Source organism: Physella acuta, unplaced genomic scaffold, assembly GCF_028476545.2.
Source record: "Physella acuta isolate Inbredline_101_S28 unplaced genomic scaffold, ASM2847654v3 ptg000560l, whole genome shotgun sequence".
NCBI lineage: Eukaryota > Metazoa > Mollusca > Gastropoda > Physidae > Physella > Physella acuta.
Window position 1 is genome coordinate 550,820 of NW_026732079.1, and position 24,965 is coordinate 575,784.

Sequence of the window (24,965 nt, forward strand, 5' to 3'; positions counted from 1 at the left end):
AAAGTATCACAAGGATAACTTTTTATGAAAACAATAAAGAATAAGAATTTTTAAGAAAAAGAAGATTAAAATAATTATTTAAATCATGCATGTCGTCAGAAATACTTTAGAAAATGTCCTGGTTGAAATAAGAATGTGGCATATTAATACATGGTGCTCATTGCGGGGCTGAAAATATGAATTCGCAAATGGTATATGTTAAAAGGACTTTAAAATAGCTTCAATCGACCATTAAAAATTGCAATGATTATCTTCATTAGCGACGCGGAGACAACTGTCGTACGGCAGTCGTGCGTAATAAAACAGTAGATAATTATTGGATTATACCGTATAACCCTTATTTTAGCTTATATATAATTGCAATATATGCCTCAATTAGTGAAGTACCCTATTAAACCTGAAGGTACATGAGGCAGGTAAAAAGTGTTCATATATTTCAGTGATCTCAGCATATTAAAAATATAGTGGTCAGCACGATGCCAATCCGCCTTTACTTTACTCAACATAAAACAGGTACCTATTACAGCTGGGTAGATTAAGATCTCAACCCCAGACCTTTTGGCTAGCAGATAAACGCTCTAACCTTCGATCACCCCGTCCCTAATAGTATAACTACTTACATGTTAAAAGTTACAGACAGATTTTAAAGAAAAGTAATTTTAGTTTTTATGAATTCGAATTCGTAACAAGTCTTTCTAATTGCTGTTACGGTATTGACGTAATAGTATTAACAGGCGTACCGGTATTTAATTTGATTATATTAATGGTGTATGTTTATGATTGTTGCATTTTGGGTACTCTTGGTGTTTTGAAATCTTGAAGCCAGGTGTAGAAACAAAATATTAGAAAAAGGTTTTTGTTACTGTAACATTCTTTTGTTGTTGAGACAACTAGATGTTATTGTAAGTTCTTCTTTCTTCAAAGATAAACGATAAACTTTTGGCTAGCAGATAAACGCTCTAACCTTCGATCACCCCGTCCCTAATAGTATAACTACTTACATGTTAAAAGTTACAGACAGATTTTAAAGAAAAGTAATTTTAGTTTTTATGAATTCGAATTCGTAACAAGTCTTTCTAATTGCTGTTACGGTATTGACGTAATAGTATTAACAGGCGTACCGGTATTTAATTTGATTATATTAATGGTGTATGTTTATGATTGTTGCATTTTGGGTACTCTTGGTGTTTTGAAATCTTGAAGCCAGGTGTAGAAACAAAATATTAGAAAAAGGTTTTTGTTACTGTAACATTCTTTTGTTGTTGAGACAACTAGATGTTATTGTAAGTTCTTCTTTCTTCAAAGATAAACGATAAACTGCTAGTTCATTTCACAACTATATTTACAATAGTAAAATCCAAAAAGAATACAGTTCATTCAGTAATCAAACAACCCCCGTTGATGTCGCGCTAATTTATCAACATTCGATGCGCTGACTAGAGGAATTTTCCTTTTTTTTCAGATTTTTTTTTTAAATCGAGATATTTATATATAGCAGTTTATAGATGTACTAGGCATGCTGCCCAGCTTCGCTTAGGCTTTCGAAAACATTGAGAATTTGAATGCTTAATTAATTCGCCCGAAGGTCGGTCTACGACCTCAAGAGTTATGAAGAGGTTCCTCCGTGGACATTTTTTTTCGATTTATAGCTCATATAAGGTACCGGTCAGTCGAGGTCAGTTTTGACCCCCACATCGTAGACTTTTCGGCCAACCGGCCCCCGTGTTCTGTCGCACCAAGGCAAGATCATGCCAAATTTGAAGCGCCTGCGGCGCCGGGAAGTGCCCTATCGGACACCCGACAATCTAGATCTAGATCTAGATTCCTAAAAGAATTTTTTTTTTAAATTTAGCCCGAGCATAATAAAAAAGAATACATTAACCAAGTTGACTTGCTGTGTCTCGAACCCGCACCACCTGCGTGGTTTAATGTACACTAACATCTCCGCTATTTAGGCACCTTATAAAATACGGAGAATGAAACACGTATTTTAAAATCTTAACTTACGCGAATATGCCTATTCTTTCAAATTAATTTTTTATCCCAAATTAGCCAGTTCCAAACAAAGATTTTGTATAAAATAAATAAGTCTTGAAATAGTTTAGTCCTAATATAGAAATTTATTTTTGGAATTGATTTTAGAGAAGTTAGAGTCTAAATCTAGATCTTAGCGTCTACGTCTAGAGATCTAGTTATTGCGTAGATTTAGATTTAGTCTAGATCTAGAATCTCTAGATCTAGAATCCAAATACATAAAATAAATTTTATGAGTTTAGGCCGGAAAAATTGTATTGTATACATTTCATAGTGTACGTAGATCTAAATCAAATTTGAATGAAATAGTTCATTTCTTTTCATTCTTAACACGGCAGATGACGTCATTAGTTAATGTATAAGCAATAGTGACGTCACAGTTTTATGCGTTCTTTTTCACATATATTAATGCTTTTCCGGTTGCATAAATAATACTGTTTCTCTACATTCGAATACGCCTTTAATTTTTATTTTTCTTCTTTAAGTAAAATTGTGGTTATACATTTAAAACATCTAACATATTATTTTCAACAAAAGTCCGTAAAAAGTTCTCCATATACCGCTGCCGATTCTGACGTGATGTCCGGCGAAAATTTTTTGCGGACAGAGAAAGAGAGAGAGAGAGAGAGAGATGTGCGCACATTGGGCTTTTATAAATTAGGATTAAACTAAAAATAGAGTGATTATTTGAACAACCACTTGTATAAATAAAAGCGAATACCGAGCGGTAAATACTAGCATAATGTTTACATCTCTAGTTTTATGAAATACCAAATGCTACCTCCATCTCACAGACTATGTCTATACAGATATCTTCATATTTGACCTATGTTTACCGGTCACCAGTCTCCGGTTGGTAAAGCTTTTGTTTGTTAATTTTTTTTTTTAAACTGAGTTCGACACCAGGTGTTGGATGAAGCTCGATAGCTGGTGACAGCGACCAATCTACGAGAAAAAAAAACACTCCATAATTAAACAACGGCTGCCTTGTAGTTTGTTCTATGTTGGGCAAAGGTTATCGAGACAATTCCAGAAAGAAAAGCAGGCTGAAATCAGAGTCGCAGGGTTACAAGACACAGAACATGTTGTTATGTTCTACTTAATTGTGTTGGAAGAAATCCCATTCAAGTTAACATATAATTTAGAACGAACCATAAGATGAAGACCTATGTTTCAAATGTGTCATCACATTTGTATCAAACAGCCATTTGATATTAGTCACTAATCAAAAAAATAACTAAATAACTAAATATCCGACACATTTAAAATAACATTGGCTACCAATACCTATTACATACATTAGTAGTCAACACAACAACATATTAAATGCCTAAACTGATTAACACTAGGAGACGTAAATGATTCTGTTAAAAACCTGGCTGTTCAATGGTATTTATGTTGTTTTTTAAAGTAATTTGAATTACTTTTGTCGGAGGAAATTTTAAACATTTCATAGCGTACGTCTTGATAAGTAGATCTATATATCTAAACCAAATTTGAATGAAGTAGTTCATTTCTTGCACCATGTTTTCTAAAATTGGAAGATGTCGCCATTTTATTGTGTATACCTCTTTTTTCAGTTATTAAAATGTATTACTCCTCATTTCAAAACATCCAATTATTACAAGACAAACTCAGGGAACTCCCGGTTAGCTTTTTATAGACTGAAGTAAAGGTGTCCAGCTTGTGCTCAACATTATTCTGCTGTCTCTTATCGAGATGAACTTTAATTATCTTAAACCATCCAACTTAACACGTACACGTTTGCTAACTTTCTCAGCGGGAAAGCATAGATCTTCCAAAAATAACATCATGTACAGCTGTGAGGGTTCGGCTTCTAGGACGTTTTTGCTCGTTCTTTCTCTTAATCTTTCTGGTTGGTTTTGGGCAAGATTCTCCTCTGAGCAATAAAGACAACTGGTTTGCCATTGAACTTCTTTTCTAGCTCATAAACAAGTAAAGTTTAAATTTTCTGATAAGCCCTTAAATGTGGAACAGGTACAAAGAGGATGATAGCTTTTTTGCCTTGCATATCAATCTCCTTGGCTCCAGTGATAGACAGCTCATACAAGAAAGCTTTCCAGTCAGAATTCCTTCCCAGCTCCAAAAGAGCCTGACTAATGGAGGAAGCCGGACGTTTTACCGAAATAAACTTGCCCGAATGCTGTTTGCCCGAAGGCCGATTTCCGGTAAGGATTCTTGCCCAAATGCAACAAACGCCCGTATTGACACTTGCCCGAATGGGACAAATGCCCAAATGGACACTTGCCCGTAAGGGACAAATGCCCGAATGGACACTTGCCCGAATGGGACAAATGCCCGAATGGACACTTGCCCGTATGGGACAAATGCCCGAATGGACACTTGCCTGAATGAGACAAATGCCTGAAAGCCACTTGCCCGAAGGCCGTTTGCCCGAAAAATTTAAACATTATATATTATCATATAGTCATTCTTAATCAATTTAAATTTGACATGTTGATAATCAATGCATATCTAAGCAAAAAGAAAGGATAAAATTTAATATTAAATATTTTCAAGCAGACTTTATTAATTACTTTTTATTTGCTATATATAGTGTACAAACATTTTTTACTCTCTAGAAAACAGATTTTAAAAATGAATATCACCTTCTTTATTAAATAATCGCTGAAACACATTGTCTAAACAAGGTGCATGAAATGGAGATTTAACAAAAATGACTACTCATTTTTTCAAATTCGTCGCCTAGTCCGCGCCTTATTCTTTAGTTAAATGATCACCAGACAAGTTAAGCATAACAAGATAAATCAAACAAACGCGCCTCTGTTCAATGTTGCGAGACATACCGTGCCGCCTACACCATGTCATAAACACTATATAACCACCGCAACACGTCGGCTAAACAAAATATTCAAAACATTCACCAGAGATTGTATTAAAGACAGAGCCGCGATCATCATCTTGCATTTATTTAAGGATAAAGTTGGTTTTTTTTTTGTTTTTTTTTACAGCATTGTCTCAATTTTTTTAAAAAAAGGCTAAAAAAATTTTAAAATTTAAACAAAAATTTAAACAAAAATTTAAACAAAAATTTAAACAAAAATTAAAACAAAAATTTAAACAAAAATTTAAACAAAAATTTAAACAAAAATTTAAACAAAAATTTAAACAAAAATTTAAACAAAAATTTAAACAAAAATTTAAACAAAAATTTAAACAAAAATTTAAACAAAAATTTAAACAAAAATTTAAACAAAAATTTAAATAAATTTGTTTTTATGCTTAAAAGTGTGAAGATTATCATAATGTCAAAATTGAATTGATTTAGAATGTCTATTCTTGTATTATAATTTATGATGTAATGATAACGGGCAAGTGTCCATTCGGGAAATCGGCCTTCGGGCAAACGGCATTCGGACAAGTGTCTTTTCGGAATATGTCGTAGACACATATGTATATTATTTTACTTTTAATATTTTAAAAAAATAACATAGTTTAATTTACAAATGGAATATTTATTAATATGGATTATAATATGTTACCACATGTGTGTTTGTGTCAGGTTCAGTTAAAACTTTACTAAAATAAACGTAAAAATATGCTTGATTTATCATGACGATGAAAACTATTTTTTAACTAAATTTAATAGAGGTCGAATAAATACAATAATTAATTATTTTTTTAGATATAAAATAAATTTAGAGCATACATTGTAACTAAACTTACTAATATCTACAATCTATGTTTAGATTAAATTGATTTAATAACATGTATTAAATTTAGGTTGAACTAATACAATAAAGTATTGTTTTTTGTTAGAACTGATGAAGTGTATTCTTTGTAATACATCGATATAATAAAGCGAAATGTACAGTTTTTGTTCGATGAATAATAATAATGTATACTATTTTGATTTAACTGTTACAATACAGTGTATGCGTTTAGATTGTACAACAACAACAATATATAATAGGTGTTTTGTTGTGGGATATAGTTTTTACAAAGCTAAAGAATAACATTCTCAAAGTTTCGGCTGCACGAGCAGTATTAACACATTAAATTATAGTAACGGAATCTAGTGGCACGTGTTACAATGTTAAATTCAAGTTTGATGTTTCACTGGTATTGGCAGACGCCAACTGTAGGAACTTTGGAGCAGAAATCTTCATCCTCTAGGGCGTAGGTCTTGGTCACTTCTTTGTCTGTTAAACACATTTTGAATTTTAAAAGCTGTTACTAAACGCATGTTTTGTAATTTATATTTTTAAAAGCTAAGCTAATTATGATAAACTTCCAGCGTAAAATTAGCTAGTGTTAAATATAATGATTTATTGAGATCTCAAAGAAAATAAAAAAGATAAATGTTACGAAAAAAAACGGTAAGTATTATATTAACGTAGTTTGGAATTTCCTCATGCTCAGTAGCGTACGCAGGGGGGGAGCAGGGGGAGCGGCCGCTCCCCCTCTGGCCATTTTCAGCAAAGTGGCGCCTTTTTGGAAACTTTTTAAACTCTAAGTTTTAAGCAATGTTATTTGTTAAAAAAATATTTTTGGTCGGCACATCTATGTAAATCACAAGATTTCTTTTCATGCAGCAATAAAGCATTATTGTACTAGTCTAGTAGTGTCTACGTTTACAACACGTATTAATAGCTGCATCAGTTTTCTATTCTAAAAATAACCACTACGATGCATTAGAATTTTTTAAAATCCTCTACAGGTAGACTTGGCAAGAGGGGTGTTAAGTTTAAGGCAACTGTATAATGTATTTGCCTTCGAAAATTGCATTAGAAAATGTTATACATAAAACTTCACACATAATTTAAATTACTTTATATATACAGTTTGAATCGTGTGATTAATTTTTTAAAAATTACTATATAGAAACAAATACAACTGATGTGGCACCTCTATTTAAATTTACTTATGGGCAAGCTGCGTAGCGGTGGGGAAATTTTGACAAGGTCAACAACGTCGTCACGATGAAGTAGTAGTATTCTTACAGTTTGGGCGATAGTGATACGATTACAAATTATATGAAACAGTTACAACCCCCCTCCCCCATGGACCCCTCTGTAAAAAAAATATTGTCATAATACCACTGCTACTTATTTAAATATATTTCTGAATCAGTAAACATGTGTAATATATATGTATGTTTAGAACATTCATCTAAAAACTGACGCTATGTTCACTCTGAGTTGGTTATCTTCCCCCCCCCCCCCCACACCTCACCACCACAATTGTGTAGAGCGACATTAATGTCACACCTAGGTATACACTGGGTTGGATAATTGACCTAAAGTGACCGGACAGTAAAAAGGTGTGTGAGCAATACAGTGATCTAACCCATACCTATCACTATGTTAAAATGATCTTAAAGGAACACAAAGAAGCAGTAGTTAATTTAAATTATATGATTTGAACTAAAATACCGACATGTAGTTAAATGTAGGCTGTTATTCCGAATGTTTTTCTCTGTATCGAAAATCGTGGTTTTATACCAACTCTGATTTCAAAAACTTTCATTATGCTGTAATGCTTTAGCATTTATGATAATGATATATTTAATTCTGATTATAGACAAAAACATTTTATAAACACGAATAGTTTTAAACAATTTCATTATATTCTAAAGTAATTGTTTATTCGTTTTGACATTTATAATTAAATGTGTAGATATATACATATTTATATTAAGAGAGTGATTATTTCCCCTATTTCACTTGTCTTAAATAATTTCCCAGAAATTATTATGTAAGAAATTTTTTTACAAGAATTACAAAACAGATTGTGTTACGTTCATTGTTTTTTGTTGTAGTGTGTGTATATTTTTTTTTTTTTTTTTTATTTAGATTGATAAAATTTTTGTTTTGTCGGCCTACATTGTGTTTTTTTTTTATTTCTTCAGAGTGCTACTTTCAATTTATTTTACATCATAGCGAACTAATGACATACATCTAGTAATTATATATATATATATATATATATATATATATATATATATATATATATATATATATATATATATATATATATATATATATATATATATAATACACGTATTTAGAACGTGTTTAAATTCGGCGCCTTTTTTTGCTCTTTTCGCTCCCCCTACAACGAAAACCTGGATACGCCTCTGCTCATGCTACTTTTAAAACCCTCGCCTTATCTCTTTAGATACATTAGTGATTAAAATCATAAAATATAACAGCCTGTATAATAGCAATCTTATTCGATTAGAAATTTACAGTTGTCTAACCTGGATTATAAACGTCGTAGATTCTGTAAGTTCTTGGATGTGATTTGGTCAGGGCACCGCCGCTCGCAACTAGTGGACATGTCACGTTCACTCCTTTAATTGTTATCTAGAGATATATCAAGACAATAATTGGTGATAGCCTCCACATTTATTGCTAGTATTTTAAACACCAGATAGCTATTAGATACCTCTGCTCAAGACAGAGTGGAATGGCGAATATTTGTTGCTGCCCTATACTTCACAGGGAGTGGCAAGGATTAAGTAATTAAGTATTTATTACACGTTTTTATCCCTTCGATTTTTTAAAGTCACAAAGCATCATAGTAGATGTTTTTTACAGAAATAGATAGTTTTTTAGAAAATGTTTGAGAATTTATTTATTTTTTTGCTAAGAGATTCCAGACAAAACTCATGAAAAGCAAATATTCGGTGATTTCTGTCTTGACCGTAACGAATATTTTATACTTTTAACTTTACTGAGAAAACTAACTGTGATACGAATAGTGTACTCACCACACCTGTATCGAAATAACACATCAACTTATCGTCCACTACTTCAACAAGACTGAGGGCCGGGTTGCCAGATAAAACATCCAAATCTGGCAAGTAGCCAGATGGGATGTCAACTTCTAAAATACTTAGTCCTGCTGGCTACATATGAAAGATTGACATTTGAAATAAAAACAAGATACTATTTTAAAAGTATATCTATCCATATATGTTTAAACTAAAACTTTGAGGAGTAAGTCTAACCTTAATAAAGGTTTTTTTTAAATATGTATTACACTGTGAAAATATAATCGAAACAATATAGTTATAATAGTATAAGACTTAATGCTTTTTATTTCAAATTCTTTAAGATGCCGCAAATTCTGTAAACGTTGTGTATTATAGCAAAATACATCAAAGTATGGTAATTGTTTTAGGCCACATTTCAAAGTAGGACTCAATGTCTTTACCTTGGAGCTTGTTGTTTTAATGGTGATAGTTAGGTAAACATTATTTCTTTTAGTCAATAATGAATGTGACATGTCGTAGACTTGGGCGGCGGTTTCATCCTTAATGTTGTAGTATAAGACAACCTACACAAATCAAAACAAAAGCAATTAAAGTCAGTACGTTAAAGTACAAAAGTTTTAAAACTAATTGTATAAGCTAACCTACTCAAATCAAAATGTTAGGAGTTAAACGAGGTAAATTCGAATTAACCTCACCAGCTACATTTGTATTTATCTTGGAGAACGAGGGCGTTGACTATCGTAGGTTAAAAAACTAATATTATAAGGCAACCGATACAAATCAAGACTTAATTACTTAAGGCAAGGGCAGTAATTATAAGGCAACCGATACAAATCAAGACTTAATTACTTAAGGCAAGGGCAGTAATTATAAGGCAACCGATACAAATTAAGACTTAATTTCTTAAGGCAAAGGTGGTAATCTAGTGCATTTTAAAAAAACATATTAAAACCCATTAAAATTTACATTATTTCAACTTTGAAAATATTAAACTGTGTTAAAATTTGGTTAATCTTAAATACATCGCTCCTTCCTTTATTTCAAATTTAGTAAAGGTTAGTTAGGTAAATTTTATTTTCTAATTTATGTTGTGTTCTTTTTTTTTTTTTAGATATAGGTTTCTTATAAGGTCGTTATTAAATTCGTTAAACCTTAATTAGTTAGATTGTGTTTATTGTTTTAATTTGATATACCAGACAGGTGCATCATTTGCACCTCTCTGGTACATTAGGTAACTCTACTTTACCTCTGCCATCACCAGGCTTGACCCGATCTGACCGTTGTCTGTCTTGGCGTTGATTAAAACAGACTTTGGGGCGTCATTCTGTCAAATTGTTTAAACTTTACAGTAAGTTTTATAGAAAGGAAAAGAGTTAAAGCCACTGAAGTTTAATGTAACATTATACTTTTACACTCTAGTGCAAATAAAAAAAACAATAATGATTGATTTGTTTTGATGTACTCAGATCATGTTAGACTCAGACTAGAGCTGAGGATAGAGTCGAGACTTCAGGAACCAATGACGTAGTTATGAAATAGTCATCGTAGAGCGGGGAGGAGGGGTGTTAAAACTGATTTCCCATTTAGAATACATTAAAATATGTTTTTAGAGTATTTAGTTTTATTTTTATATACGTTGATACAGTTATGTCATTTATTTATGTTCATACACCAATATTGAATTTATGACTTCAACATTTTGAAATTGTAGACACAAAGCATAACTAATAACAGACATTTTAAGGGATCAAAACTTTAAGTGTGGGAGTCCATTGGAATATAACCCTGACAACACATTTTGCCAACGACACTGTTAGAAAAAGGACAGTTCTGTATATCATTTTTAATAGAGTAATTGTCATTAATTTGTTCCTTTATTTAAAAAAGTTTAAGATACGTATAATTTTAAATGTGAGCAGTCAGAGACATCTGAATTTTTTTTTAAAAATAGTTTAGAGACAACTCTACATTCTCCAACCCCCACCGTGTAGTCAATGTCTAAACTCTGGAGCAGCATCTCATTGTCTTTGTTGACGTGAAACTTCTCGGCCCGTGCCTGGCCGGTACCGCTGGTGTAACTCAGGGTCAAGGTCATGGGAATGTCCTGCCCAGTGTACAACTTGCTGCCAACGCTGGACAGAGCTTCGACAGCTAACGACATGGCCTGAAGATATACAGGTATTTTATATCAGTACATGTTAGATTGTATTGGAGGAAGCCCGGGGATTCGACAAGTTTTTACAAAAGTGTAGTTCTCATTTTAGATATAGCGAGCCATATCATATTTTGAATGGTGGGGTCAGCGCTATACCCAGCCACATTTACTTTCCCGAAAAATGAGCCACATAACGATCAGAGCGTCGGCGTGGTCGATTCGGTAAAGCTCGTGGTTGCTAACCCGAAGAGTCTCGGGTTCGAACCCCCGGGCAGATGAGTATCGTTATCTTGGGGACAGCCACTCTTCTAGGAGAGACAACTCCAAAATAAAAAGAAACTGCTGTCTTGTTCTTTGTTGTTGGTTGGACAAAGGCTATGGAAGCAAATCCAAAAAGAAAAGCATGCTGGAATCGGAGTCAATGGCCTCAATGGCGCACAATCAGTTGAAAGTATAACTTTATTGTGTTGGAGGGGATTCCATTCAACACTAAAAATTAAGAACGAAAAAGAAGAAGAAACAATCAGAGCTGGTTGGACTTAGGGACGTCCTGCACTAAAGGCAAGACTTTCAAGGTCACCAGTCGAGGGCTCTACAACTCAACCACATGAGTCGTAACACCCCAGCGGATCTTGCAGCTGGTATAAAAGCTCGATTTTCCATCAAATTTATTTCTCCATTAAACTTTTGTTGTGAGTCAATCATGCGATTCTCACTAGTTATCATGAACGCAAAAAGTAAAGATTTTTCTCTTTAGACCTAGCGATCTATTGGACAGATGCAGAGACGTAGCGAGGGGGGGGGGGGGGAGGGTGCGGACCGCACCGGGTGACACCATTTGGGGGGAGGGTGACACCAAGGCAAAAAATAGCAAAAGATATAGAGAAAAAATGATAATTCCAATTAATTAAGTGATTAATTCGAGTATTAAATAGTCTTTTAAGAGGTGCAAAGCGAAAGTTAAGTCTGAGGGGGAGGGGGGGGGTTGCGAATCGAAAATTGAAAGTTTGTCCCCGGGAAGTGTCGCTACGCTACTGGGGTGTGACACCATTAAGTGCCGCACCGGGTATCACCCGACCTCGCTGCGCCACTGGACAGATGAAGTAGAGTTCACCTCGGCATATGAAGGGACGGTGTGGACAGCACTTTGCCAAGCCGCCTTCACTTTCCCTAATATGAGTTAAGTGGACTCAGGGACGTTCTACTAACTTGGACCCGGATTCGAACTGTAGAATTCGGATTCGCAGCCTAGAGCTCTCCACGCCGCCCCAAACACTCGTTATCAAAATCCCTATACATTTTTACTGTCATAATTAAATATTGCTAGCATATCAACACGAGTATGTGCCATAAAAAAGTTAATGAAATAAATCTCTTACCTGTGTTGAAATGTATTGCCCATCTGACCTTAACTGACCAATCAGCCATCTTATTATAGGGAGTCCATCACTGGCACCTATACCACGTACAGAGTACGTCAAGAGAGCGTAGGACGTTGCCTGTATATTGATAGCACTATACGTTTTATACCAAGGATAAAAATAGTCTGGCTCGGGTTCCTCTCTTTTCCAGTATTTTAGACCATCTGGAAGTAGTGTGAAGGCTCATTCAGTATAATAGAAATTAATTTTTTTTTTTTTTTTTTTTTTTTTTTTTTTTTTTTTTTTTTTTTTTTTTTTTTTAAATACTTTTATTTTCAATTAAAACAAGTACATCAACATCAAATTTTTAAACATAATGTTGAACACCAAATGAAAACGAAAGGTTTTGCAAATGTACATAATTAATATTTACATAATGTCATGTATTTGATTATAAAAAAAAATTGCAAAGGATGACAGTAAAAGGGGTGAAGGTCAAATGAAAGTGTCAGAAGTCTGGGTGGGGAGAGGAAAGGAAATTTTTCAGAGAGGGTCAATGGGACAGTGAAACATTTTCTATGTAGGGAAACAACTTAAGTTGACTAGTTGAAAGGGTGTTGTAGTGGTCGCATTTAGTTTTCAAAAGGTTGCAGTGTGAAAGATGAGGGGAAAGAGACAAGATAAATAAGTTCTGGATATTGATGTTGCGGTGGGTGGTGGGGTCGTTGGAACAGTTAAAGGGATTGTGGGGTTATCATGTCTGGGGGTAAAGTGGATAGAGGGGGAGAGAGGAGGGGGTAGATTTTTTTTTATTTTTATTTTTATTAATTCAATTGTTTTAAACATTTAAATCAGTAATAATAATATATTTGATAGATTTTACATAGCATCAAAGACATGAACAGTGAACATCAATTGCATATATAATAATCAAAGGAAAAAAATGAAATGGCATAAGAACTAGATTAAAATAAGGTGTGCAAACTAGGTTTCTCTTCACTGCTTAATTTAGTGTGCTGCGGAGTCAAAAGTTCACACTGTAGCCACCCATGGACAGAAATAGAAACGAGCGTGGGAGAAGTGTCTCTGTAATCACGTACTGATCTATCGTTCCAAAACTTTCCATGACATAAAATTGACCCTTGGCAATGAGGGCACGCTACCTTGAAATGTCCGCCAGTCCGGTTGAGTGGGGGGGGGGGGGAGTGTGTGTGTGTTGGGGGGGGGGTTGAGGTGGGTATCTCTTTCTACCATTCAGGTTGTGCATTTTAAAACCCGGGAAACAGAAGACTGTTCTAATGTTAATTTACTTTGGGGGCTGATCGAGTGATGTTTGGCTTGAGACTGTCTAAATTAAAATTAATACTTTATTTATTTCTTTCCTGTATATTTCTTTTTTTTTCTCAGTTAAGTGAGAGTTCCCAGTCTATGTCTTAGTTTTGCTTGAAATATTTCTTTTAACTCGATGTCCGTGTATTTTGTGAAAAAATATCTGACTTTATTCCTAATTTGCCATATAGTCGATCTATAAATAGCCATTGCTACTAGTCTGTTTTCGTCTTCTGTTCTTTGTCTAGTCGTGTTAATTAAATTAAGTGTGATTGCTTTATTTGTTGTGGCTGTTTGATTGGTGGTGTTTAATATTTTCGCGAGTGTTTGCTTTGTTTTCTGTACTAATATACAATCTAAATAAATGTGTTTCTCAGTTTCTTGTATATTTTGTTTACACGTTTGACATGTTATTTTAACATTTTGATTTGACTTTGTATTTCGTGAAACTGGAGTTGTGTTAAAAATCAGTCTGTATGCTATTTCCCTTTCTTTTGGTGTAATGCGTTTATTATGTAGGTTTCTAAATGTATCTTTAATGTCTATTATATTGTGTTCCCTGGCCCAACTAATTCTCGTGTATAAGGGTGTCGCTTGTTGTTTGATTAGGATGTCGTATATTTTTTTTGTGTCTTCCCCAATAATGCTTTTGTTTCCTTGGAATGTTGCTAGCGTTTCTTTATAAAAGCTGCCTATGTCATTTCCCCCATAGTGTGGTGTTATGATGTTTAATTTTAAAATGCTCTTTATGTTTAACCCAATGTAGTATTGTGCTAATGGATGATAATGTGGTTCTATCCTTATTCTATCCAGGTGTTTTAATCGGAAGGTGTTTATTTTAGTTTGAATGTCGTGTAGTACTATATAGAAATTAAAAAATTAAAATTTACTTTTATCTACAATTATAAGTTAGCTTAAATTTATAATTTTTGTATGTAAGAATTTATTTTTTAAGGCAAAAGTGGTTTTTCTGTTTTAAAAATTACATTATATTTAATGATTTTCTTTGTCTTATTGTAATATTTGATGGTATTTGTGTCAACATAATTAAACATTACATAACAATATGCTAAGCACATTAAGGCCAGTTGACTCCGACTAAAATTGTTTTTATTGCAGCAGTAGTTTTGATCTTGGAGTTATCTCTCTTGGATGGATTACTGCCCCTATTGCAAACCCCATTTCATATGCGTTCTCAGACTTTTAATATTAGCACTCATGCGCACTTCATGCCTATAAGACTGTAAACTTAATTAACGATTCAATTGTAGAGCTTTGTATTGACAGAAAGCTACTCATGTAATATATAACTACATTTGTAACACTATTGATTCCAAACCCAATTATATTTTATTGATAAAGCGATAAACCCACAATGCAGATACACACAAATCAACATGAACTCTACTGTATCCTCCAGATACACCGGTATACAGCGCCCATTATCGTATGTTAATGCTGCATTCTGTTTGCCAACATCAGTTTAATATACTATACGAGATAGTTTTAAATCTTACCGCCTGAGATTGCTATAGCTTGCATTATATCAAAACTTTTTTGTTTGCTTGGACTGTCCACAAGATTGAGTGTGTAGGCCAAGAGACAGATGGTGTATGGATCTGTCACAACATCTAATTGATTCGCCAGTAGCGTAGTGACATTTCCAATAATCTGCTCTACCTGAAATTTCAATAAATAAATTTGACAAGTTGATACATTTTATTTTGTATTGCGGACAGCATTTAAGATGGAAAAATGGAAGCAGTCCAAAATAGTTGGGGGAAAAAAGAGAAGGCGATGGCACGTCATAAGATTGAATACAGAAGAAATCGCAGAAATGGCGCTAAACTGGACGTCTTTAGGAAAAAGAAAGCAAGGAAGGCCAAGTGAGACGTGGAGGCGCACGGCGGGGAAGCAGCTGGCAGAGGCAGGACTGGGGGACTGCCAGAAAAATTGCTGGGGACCGACTAAAATGTGGTGGCACCATGCGTCTTGGGGCCAAAAATGAAAAGCTGATGATATAAGATAAAAATGGTATCAATGTGGGAAGACGAGTCTCTTATTTCGTCAGGTGAGAGGCTCCCATTTTGTCACGTAGTCCTCACTTTGCATATGATGTTGGCCAGGTATAAACCCACATAACCCTGTGTTGACTTTTTTCTTTGTTTAACTATTAGAGTCACGAAATTCGATACAACAATTTATTTTTTTTCAATTTTTTTTCTTTTTTTTTTTTTTTTTTTTTTTTTAAGATTGAAAAACAATTTCGAGATGAAATGTTTTAAACATTAAAATAGTATTAACAAACTTGATAGGAGAATATTGTCCAGATACAATAAATTATTTTATATTTATTTCCATGAAATATCTAAGTTTACTAGGTTAATATAACAGGTGTTGAATAAAAAAAATAAGTTTGTGAACATAAAGAATGTAAAAAAAATACTTTAGCTTTTGTGGTGTTATCCAGTGTCTGTCTAGCCTCCCACAGGGAGATAACTGTGTAGGCTGTGAGTGCTTCTCCGCTGTTTGGCCCATCCTGTGGGTTTAGACCAGTGCAGGTATATATATATATATGAATACAATACAAGTCATTTCAATGCAATCCATTTCAAGTTATCTACTTCAGCTGGCAGTTGATTTTGTTCGTTGCCATAGTGCCTAATTTCTGATTAAGTAGGGCCGGCGAATTTTATGTCGAATTTTATTCAGAACAACACTTTAATTCAGCATATATTTTTGTAGATTCCAGTTGATGGTCTGTTATGTTATGCTGGATACAGGCTTTCTGAGTGTGTGGCCAATCCATCTAAGTGTTCTAAGTGTTCTCTACTTCAGCTGGCATTTGATTTATCATGATGATTAAGTAAGGCAAGCGAATTCGAAGGATCTTTAAGGGGCATGAGTTTATAAATAATTGCATGTTCTTCTTATTTGTTACAGTTATTCTCCATTTGTCAGCTCCATATGTTACAAGATGTTGAAGACCCGGAGTTTAATCTCTAGAACCCAAATATATTTTAGCTGCATTAACTGCTAGATAATTAAATGTTTCGTAAAAATAAAATGATACCTTAATTGATGTATTTGTTTATACCTTATCTGCATGATAATTAAACGTAGCGTTAATATGCGGTCCAAATATAACTTTAGTTTAACTGATGTAAACGATAATACCTGCATGGCCGCATCAAACACTCTGCCCTTCTCTACAAATGTTCCGTTCTTGTTTAACTGTTGAATCACCCAAGCCACAGATCTGCTGATGACGTCTTTGTTGACGGTCACAATGTTGCCGTACGCCTGATTGAGTTGAAAAGCTTGAGAAAAACACTTCACTACAAAGGCGGTTAACCTGTGTGGGTAAACAAAAATACATTGCTAACAGTTTTATTTGTTTATTGTTTAAGTTAAACGCAGTTACAATACATAATTAAAAAAGCAGATCGGTGGCGGCGTAGCGAGAGGGGGAGGGGGGGGGGGGAGTGCGGACCGCACCGGGTGACACCATTTAAGGGGGTGACACCAAGGCAAAAATTAGCAAAATATATAGAGAAAAATGATAATTCCACTTAAATCAGTGATTAATTCGAGTGTTAAATAGTCTTTTAAGATGTGCAAATCGAAAGTTTGAGGGGGGGGGGGGGGGGGTGCAAATCGAAAATTGAAAGTTTGTCCCCGGGAAGGGTCGCTACGCCTATAGGGGGTGACACCACTAAGTGGCACTCGACCTCACAACGCCACTGAAGAAGATTACTTTAAAATATTATTAAAGATTACTGAAAAACGCAAATTACTTTAAAATAGTATTCAATTATTATTGAAAACGAATTTAATGTGAATTGATCTTTTAAAGTCTATATTCTGCATAAAAAGAAAACAAAGATGGTTATAGTTTCATGACATAGTACATAATGTGACAGAAATTTTAATGGTGATTAACACACAAAAATATGATATATAAAAAACACTATTCATTTCGATTTCGATAGGGTCATGGTATCAAAATCTCTTTGTCGACAATGGCAAAGTGTTTCATTGCTATCCCGAAGATCTCGATTTTGGATCTCGGTTGAGATTTGTGACTGTAGGATGTACCTGAGTCCACGTTACTCCGATGTACGTACATTGGTGAAAGTAAAGACAATGAGGCATAATTCCGACTACATTAACCCGTCATATGCCGAGGTCAAGTAAAATTAATTAGAACTCCGACTTAATCTGCCAAATGGACCGTAGGTCTAAAGGAGAAATTTACTTTTACTTTCAATATTACACTTTTTTCAAAAAATCGTTTGGCTAACTCTAAATAGTAGGATGTCGTAAAAAAAACCTATTTCAGTCATTGATCAGATGAACACATATTCATGTGTTGGTTTGTTGGAGTCTCTTTGGTATAACCAATAGAGTCAAAATTAATGATATAAAGATATAATCTGACTAAATTGTCAGATCCGGCAGATTTCATTGAACACTATAAGTTCAGCTACATAACATTTATTGATATTCAAGACAAACAATACCTCTAGAAATAGTGCATGTAAATATAGGGCTACATATGAAAATCAATACATTTCTATATTAAACATTCGATAAAACATCAGGGAAATGATGTGGATCTAGATTTACTAATGCATATTTATTTACCAAAGGCTCGGTGAGTTTCCATTGCGACTTCCGAAAGAGCTGAAACCACCGGTTCTTCCATGTTCATATGTCATCTCATACTGGAACCCTGACAGTTAAAACATATTACATGTCAACAAAAACAAGTAGGGGATTTTTCCAATTACATATAGTCTTAAACATGAAGGCCTGGTTGCAAAAGTACTGATAAATTGTTTGTTTGTATCTTTCTTTTCTTCTTCTTAACCATGTTCGTGCCCAAGACACGCGCGGCACATAGAGTAGAGTTCAACTGATTCATTGACCTCAGCATATGAAGGGATAGTGTGGTCAGCACTATGCCCAGCCGCCTTTGTTTCCCAGAGCTGGGTAGACTCAGGGACGTTTCACTGATTTGAACCCGGATTCGAACTCGAGACTCTCGGGTTAGCAGTCTAGCACTCTACCGCTAGACCACGCCGTCCCTTGTTTGTATCTTTACCCGTCATGAAATACTCCCTAATTTGTTTTTAAAAAAATCATTCTTAACCTTACCCATAGTTAAATTTTCACTAGCATATTTTGTAAAAAGTAATATCATTAAATACACCCTAGCCTGCTTCAAAAAGTAATTATTAACCTTAACCATCATTAAATAGTCCCTAGCCTGCTTCAAAAAATTATTATTAACCTTACCCATTATTAAATAGTCTCTAGCCTGCTTTAAAAATTCACTCTTCATGTTAGTTGTCCGGTAGAAAAACCCCAGGAGATAAACATTCAATGCAATCGACATCAGGTTCTGCTCGCCAGTCCTGGGCGTTTGTCGCAAAAGTTTCTCTAAATCACTGGTTAATGACCCTAAAAAGTTGCCTGCAACAATAAACATGCATCACAATATGGCAAGTATATCACATTTGTTTTACTTTGATCACAACTATTTTAGTCTGATTTTATTGAGAACAACACTTTAATTATTTAAACATCTTTTTTTTTTTGGTAACTTCAATTTGTGTTTTTTCCCCCATTATAATAGTTAATATTAAACAGTTAAATAAAACTAACTATATCATATACAAATTGTGTAACTAAACACTGTCGTTGATGAAGATCTATGATTAAATATCTTACCAGCAAAATTAACCGTTATTCTCTGTGAATCTGGAACCGAACTTGTTGGAAATTCTATTGGAACTTGCTGGACCCACGAGCCGTTAGAAAGGTCAACAAGAAACGAATGGCTCGATGACCTGGGCACACCTTCAGCCTACAGATATTAGAACAATTTAGCATAATTAAATACATGAATATCTAAATGTATAGAAAGTTTATTTTTTTGTGGTCTTTATCTAATATTTGACATGCTTTTATATATTTTTTCGTCTTAGCTCAAACATACCTTGACGGTAAGATTCATCTCGATGGCGTCACTCAAACGATTAATGTTAGTCAGTGCACTGACTCTGACTGGGATATCTCCAGTAACCAGTGGCGTCACACAAAACAAGGAAGACACAGCCTCGTTTTCAACCAACTGAAAACAACAAAAAGTTGCTTTATTTATTTATTTATTTTTACATTCCGTAAAACATTTACAATACTAAAACGGAGAAGAAATTGTATCAAATATTCAGCCCAAAAATCAACATTAAGGTGACTCACATTTAGCAGATTTAGTGTTAAATGACTCCTATATCCCTTACATGAATGATAAAATGCTCGCGGATCCAAGAAAGTAGTGTTAAAATGACTTAAATGTCCCAGAAATTAATCTTAAAATGACTCATATATCCCAGAAAGTAATGTAAAAATAACTTACATATCCCAGAAATCAATGTCAACATGACACAAATATCCCAGAAAGTTATCCCAAAAAGAAAAATAAAAAGGTCTCACATATCCCAGAAAGTTAAGTTAAAATCACTCACATATCCCAGAAAGTAGGAATAATAAAGATTCTCCTTAGACAAACTGACTTGATGACCATCACGTTTAACGTGGATGTTGCTAAAACTTCGGCTTTGGTCTAACGTCAGCAGAACCTAGGATGTTGTGACATAAGGTTAGTAATAAAGCGTACCTAGGTAATATTAACACATGTGTAAGAAACTCTTTAAAATTATAATATTGTATCATTATTAAATCATTATTTATTCATTCTTCTTATTTTAAAGCAAAATTATTAACATTATTACATGTACGAATGTATGTGTGTTATTTGTTAATGTCTTATTGACAAAACATTAGGTGACATATTCATATTTATATTCATACACACACACACAAACACACACACACACACATATATATATATATATATATATATTTATATATATATATATATATATATATATATATATATATATATATATATATATATCATTTACCGGTACTTCCCCAGGGTAATAGTTAAACACTGTAGCAGTAAAACAATAATCCTCGTTTCTAATGATAGAAAGTGGCAGGTCAAGGGTCACGAATAATGGCCGGAATGTTGTGACCTGAAAGAAACACAATTAGTATTTTATTATTTTAATTTAGATAATTTGCGAAAAAATCTACAATGTGATAACTCCTAAATATGTAATAAGTCTCGCTATTTGTTCTCGTTCTCTTAGTATTTTGTTAAATCATGAGTTAGTGTTAATTGTTTAAAGAATGTGTGTGTGTGTTTTTTCACCATAATTTCCTAGACACGTATATCAGCAGACATTGTAGATGTATACAATACAAGGGAGTGGGCCATACCTGAGCAGGTGACTCTGCTATAGAGATGCCATACTGAGGGTGAGTACTGAATGCTGTGGCCACCCAGGACGTGATGGTATCAGGTGAGGTCAAGGTCATAACTCCTTCACCAGTAGACCTGATTGTTAATGAAGCGTTTGTTTGTTTTATGCGGTTTTATTTTATCAAAATGTTTTACATTCTTTACACAAAATTTGAATGATTTATTTTCCAATAGCTGAATATTTCCTCATATAACTAAACCTTCAAAATTAAATTTGAAATATAATATAAACTTTTAATTAAAAACCACTTATAATTTCAGCAACATATGTTTAGGAAATCAAACTGCTTAATTAATCTATCAAAAAATTGTAAATTAAATAAGAGAAGTCTAATTTTTAAAGTGTTTTGCTATAACTTACACAAAACCTCCGCAACCTACGTGATCTCTTTTAATCTCGAACCTACACCAAACCTCCCCACCTACAAAAAACCTCCCAAAACCAAAGAAACCTACTTGATCTCTTGTGAGGTCGAACCTACACAAAACCTCCCAAAAACAAAGAAACCTACTTGATCTCTATTGCTGCCGAACCTACACAAAACCTCCCAAAAACAAAGAAACCCATTTCATCTCTAGTAAGCTCGAACTTACACAAAACCTCCCAAAAACAAAGAAACCTACTTGATCTCTAGCAAACTTCGAACCTACACAAAACCTCCCAAAAACAAAGAAACCTACTTGATCTCTACAAAGTTCCACACCCAGTTCTCCGGAAACCGTTTCCGTACTGTGACTGTTGTGGTGCTGGTAGCGGCGGCTACTGAAACAACGGGCCCACTGCTGCTATAGCTGGCCGGTACGACGTAGGCCATTGAAGTTCTACCACCGTAACCATAAGCTCCACCTGCTAGAATAGACAGCAGTTTTTCTTTCAGGCCTTTTCTACAGGGAGGGAGGCACTTCAAACTTTTGGGAGGGCGGGGGGGGGGACTAAATTTTCGAGCTGGTTAGAGATGCGACACTGGTAAAAAAAAAATATTTTATATAAAAATAAATTAGATTTCGTTCGGGGGTCGGTAGTAGTGGTTTGGTAGAGGGGCACTCGTCATTATTGCTGCTTACATAACAAAACTCCGGCCAGTTATCATTAATGTTGCTTACATACTAAATCTTCAGTACTTACCATTAATGCTGCATACATACCAAATTTCTAGTACTTACCATTAATACTGCTTACATACCAAACTCCAGTACTTACCATTAATGCTGCATACATACCAAATTTCTAGTACTTACCATTAATACTGCTTACATACCAAACTCCAGTACTTACCATTAATACTGCTTACATACCAAATCTCTGGGTACTTACCATTAATACTGCTTACATACCAAATCTCCAGTACTTACCTTTAACGCTGCTTACATACCAAATATCCAGTACTTACCATTAATGCTGCTTACATACCAAATCTCCAGTACTTATTATTAATGCTGCTTACATACCAAATCTCCAGTACTTACCATTAATACTGCTTACATACCAAATCTCAAGTACTTACCATTAATGCTGCTTACATACCAAATCTCCAGTACTTACCATTAATGTTGCTTACATACCAAATCTCCACTACTTACCATTAATGCTGCTTACATACCAAATCTCCAGTACTTACCATTAATGCTGCTTGCATACCAAATATCCAGTACTTACCATTAATGCTGCTTACATACCAAATCTCCAGTACTTATTATTAATGCTGCTTACATACCAAATCTCCAGTACTTACCATTAATGCTGCTTACATACCAAATATCCAGTACTTACCATTAATGCTGCTTACATACCAAATCTCCAGTACTTACCATAATGCTGCTTACATACCACATTTCCAGTACTTACCATTAATGCTGCTTACATACCAAATCACCAGTACTTACCATTAATGCTGCTTAAATACCAAATCTCCAGTACTTACCATTAATACTGCTTACATACCAAATCTCAAGTACTTACCATTAATGCTGCTTACATACCAAATCTCCAGTACTTACCATTAATGTTGCTTACATACCAAATCTCCACTACTTACCATTAATGCTGCTTACATACCAAATCTCCAGTACTTACCATTAATGCTGCTTGCATACCAAATATCCAGTACTTACCATTAATGCTGCTTACATACCAAAATCTCTAGTACTTATTATTAATGCTGCTTACATACCAAATCTCCAGTACTTACCATTAATGCTGCTTACATACCAAATATCCAGTACTTACCATTAATGCTGCTTACATACCAAATCTCCAGTACTTACCATAACGCTGCTTACATACCAAATTTCCAGTACTTACCATTAATGCTGCTTAAATACCAAATCACCAGTACTTACCATTAATGCTGCTTAAATACCAAATCTCCGGGCACTTACCATTAATGCTGCTTGCAGTTATCAGTGTCAAGCCGGCGGACTGTAATTAGATAACAAACGACATGTATTTAGATATAAAGTAAAGTACCCTTTCTAGCATTACAATCCATACGACGGGTAATGTAGAGTGCACATTTATCGGGTATGTCAGCATTATGCCCAGTCGCAAGAAAAAAAATTATATTAAGATAAAGATGTGTGTGTAAATTACCATAATGTATTATTATAATATATGCGTGATAAATAGGAATATACTGTTAACGCACATTAAGTTAATTTTATATTAGGAAGTGGCAAAGCTTATTAATAAGGGGATTTTATCATCTGTTATTATTTTAGCAGTCTTGAAGAATACTATACAATCGACGTTTGTACAAACGGTTTATACAATATTCCATCTTTAAAAGCACAAGGGAGTTAATTTTAAAAAAAAACTATATTTGTTTTTTCTTTAAGATCACTTACAACTATAAATGTAGCGTGTGAAAAAATTAGCTAGCCTTAGCAGAATTTACACATTTAAAAGGATATAAACAATAAGTGTTAGACGTAAAATGCAATAGAAATAGAAACAATTCCAAAAGGAGTAGTTTCCTTATTTTCAGCACGCTCTGAACAATGTTGGGCTTATAGGCTTATCACGTTTAAATAAAGAAAAACATGGTTGTCCCAATTAACGCTAATTTCAAACTTTACATCATCAGAATATCACAGGAACAACACGGCATTGGAAAAAAAAAGAATTAATATTTCACCCAATCAGTTCAATGTCACTACTTAAAATCCTTTGAAATTTCTTAATGCTTAAATTATATCAAATTTCTTACAGACAACATCAGACAAATCTAATAGCAATTATAGCATTTGGACTTTACTACCTTGAACAAAGAGTTAGTGTCCGTCCCAGGAATGTGGTAGTTCCATCCATAGTAAGACATGCTACTCCAGTAGGCTGCCCCAACGCCATCGTAGTTTGCCATCTCATTTAGAACCTGATTGTTAAATCAAATGATCTCAGACAAAATATCTCGCAGACAAATGATCTCAAGACTAATGGTCCTAAGTACTGAGATATTTTATTCATTTTTATATTATGTCTGTTGTTAGGCCACATTTATTTAGAATCTACACCCAATGTTGCTTCGACAATTCACATTTTTATATTCAGCGTTTTCAATAACGTGAAATTTCATTCAAACCAATGAGATTTTTCTACAGTAGATAAAAGTAAAGTTTCCCTTTCAAACCTGACGTTATATGGGGCAAGTGAAGTAGAGTTCACTTGTTTCTGTGCCCTCGGCATATGAAGAGTGTGGTCAGCACTATGCCCAGCCGCTTTTACTTTCTCTAACGTGAGTTAGGTAACCATCGGAGTTGGGTGGACTCAGGGACGGCCTACTGACTTGAACCCGGATTCGAACTCGAGACTTACGGGTTAGCAGTCCAGCTCTCTACTGCTAGACCACTCCGTCCCATCTACAGTAGATAGGTGTATTTTTTTCTCATTAATTAAAATAAAAATAAAAATGAAATAAAATACACTTAGAT

At 34.2% G+C, this 24,965-nt stretch overlaps 1 pseudogene; it reads right to left on the reverse strand.

Annotated features, from left to right (window-relative positions):
• Nucleotides 1-3,639: 3,639 nt before the first annotated feature.
• Nucleotides 3,640-22,317, reverse strand: LOC131946411 (CD109 antigen-like; annotated as a pseudogene).
• Nucleotides 22,318-24,965: the final 2,648 nt, after the last annotated feature.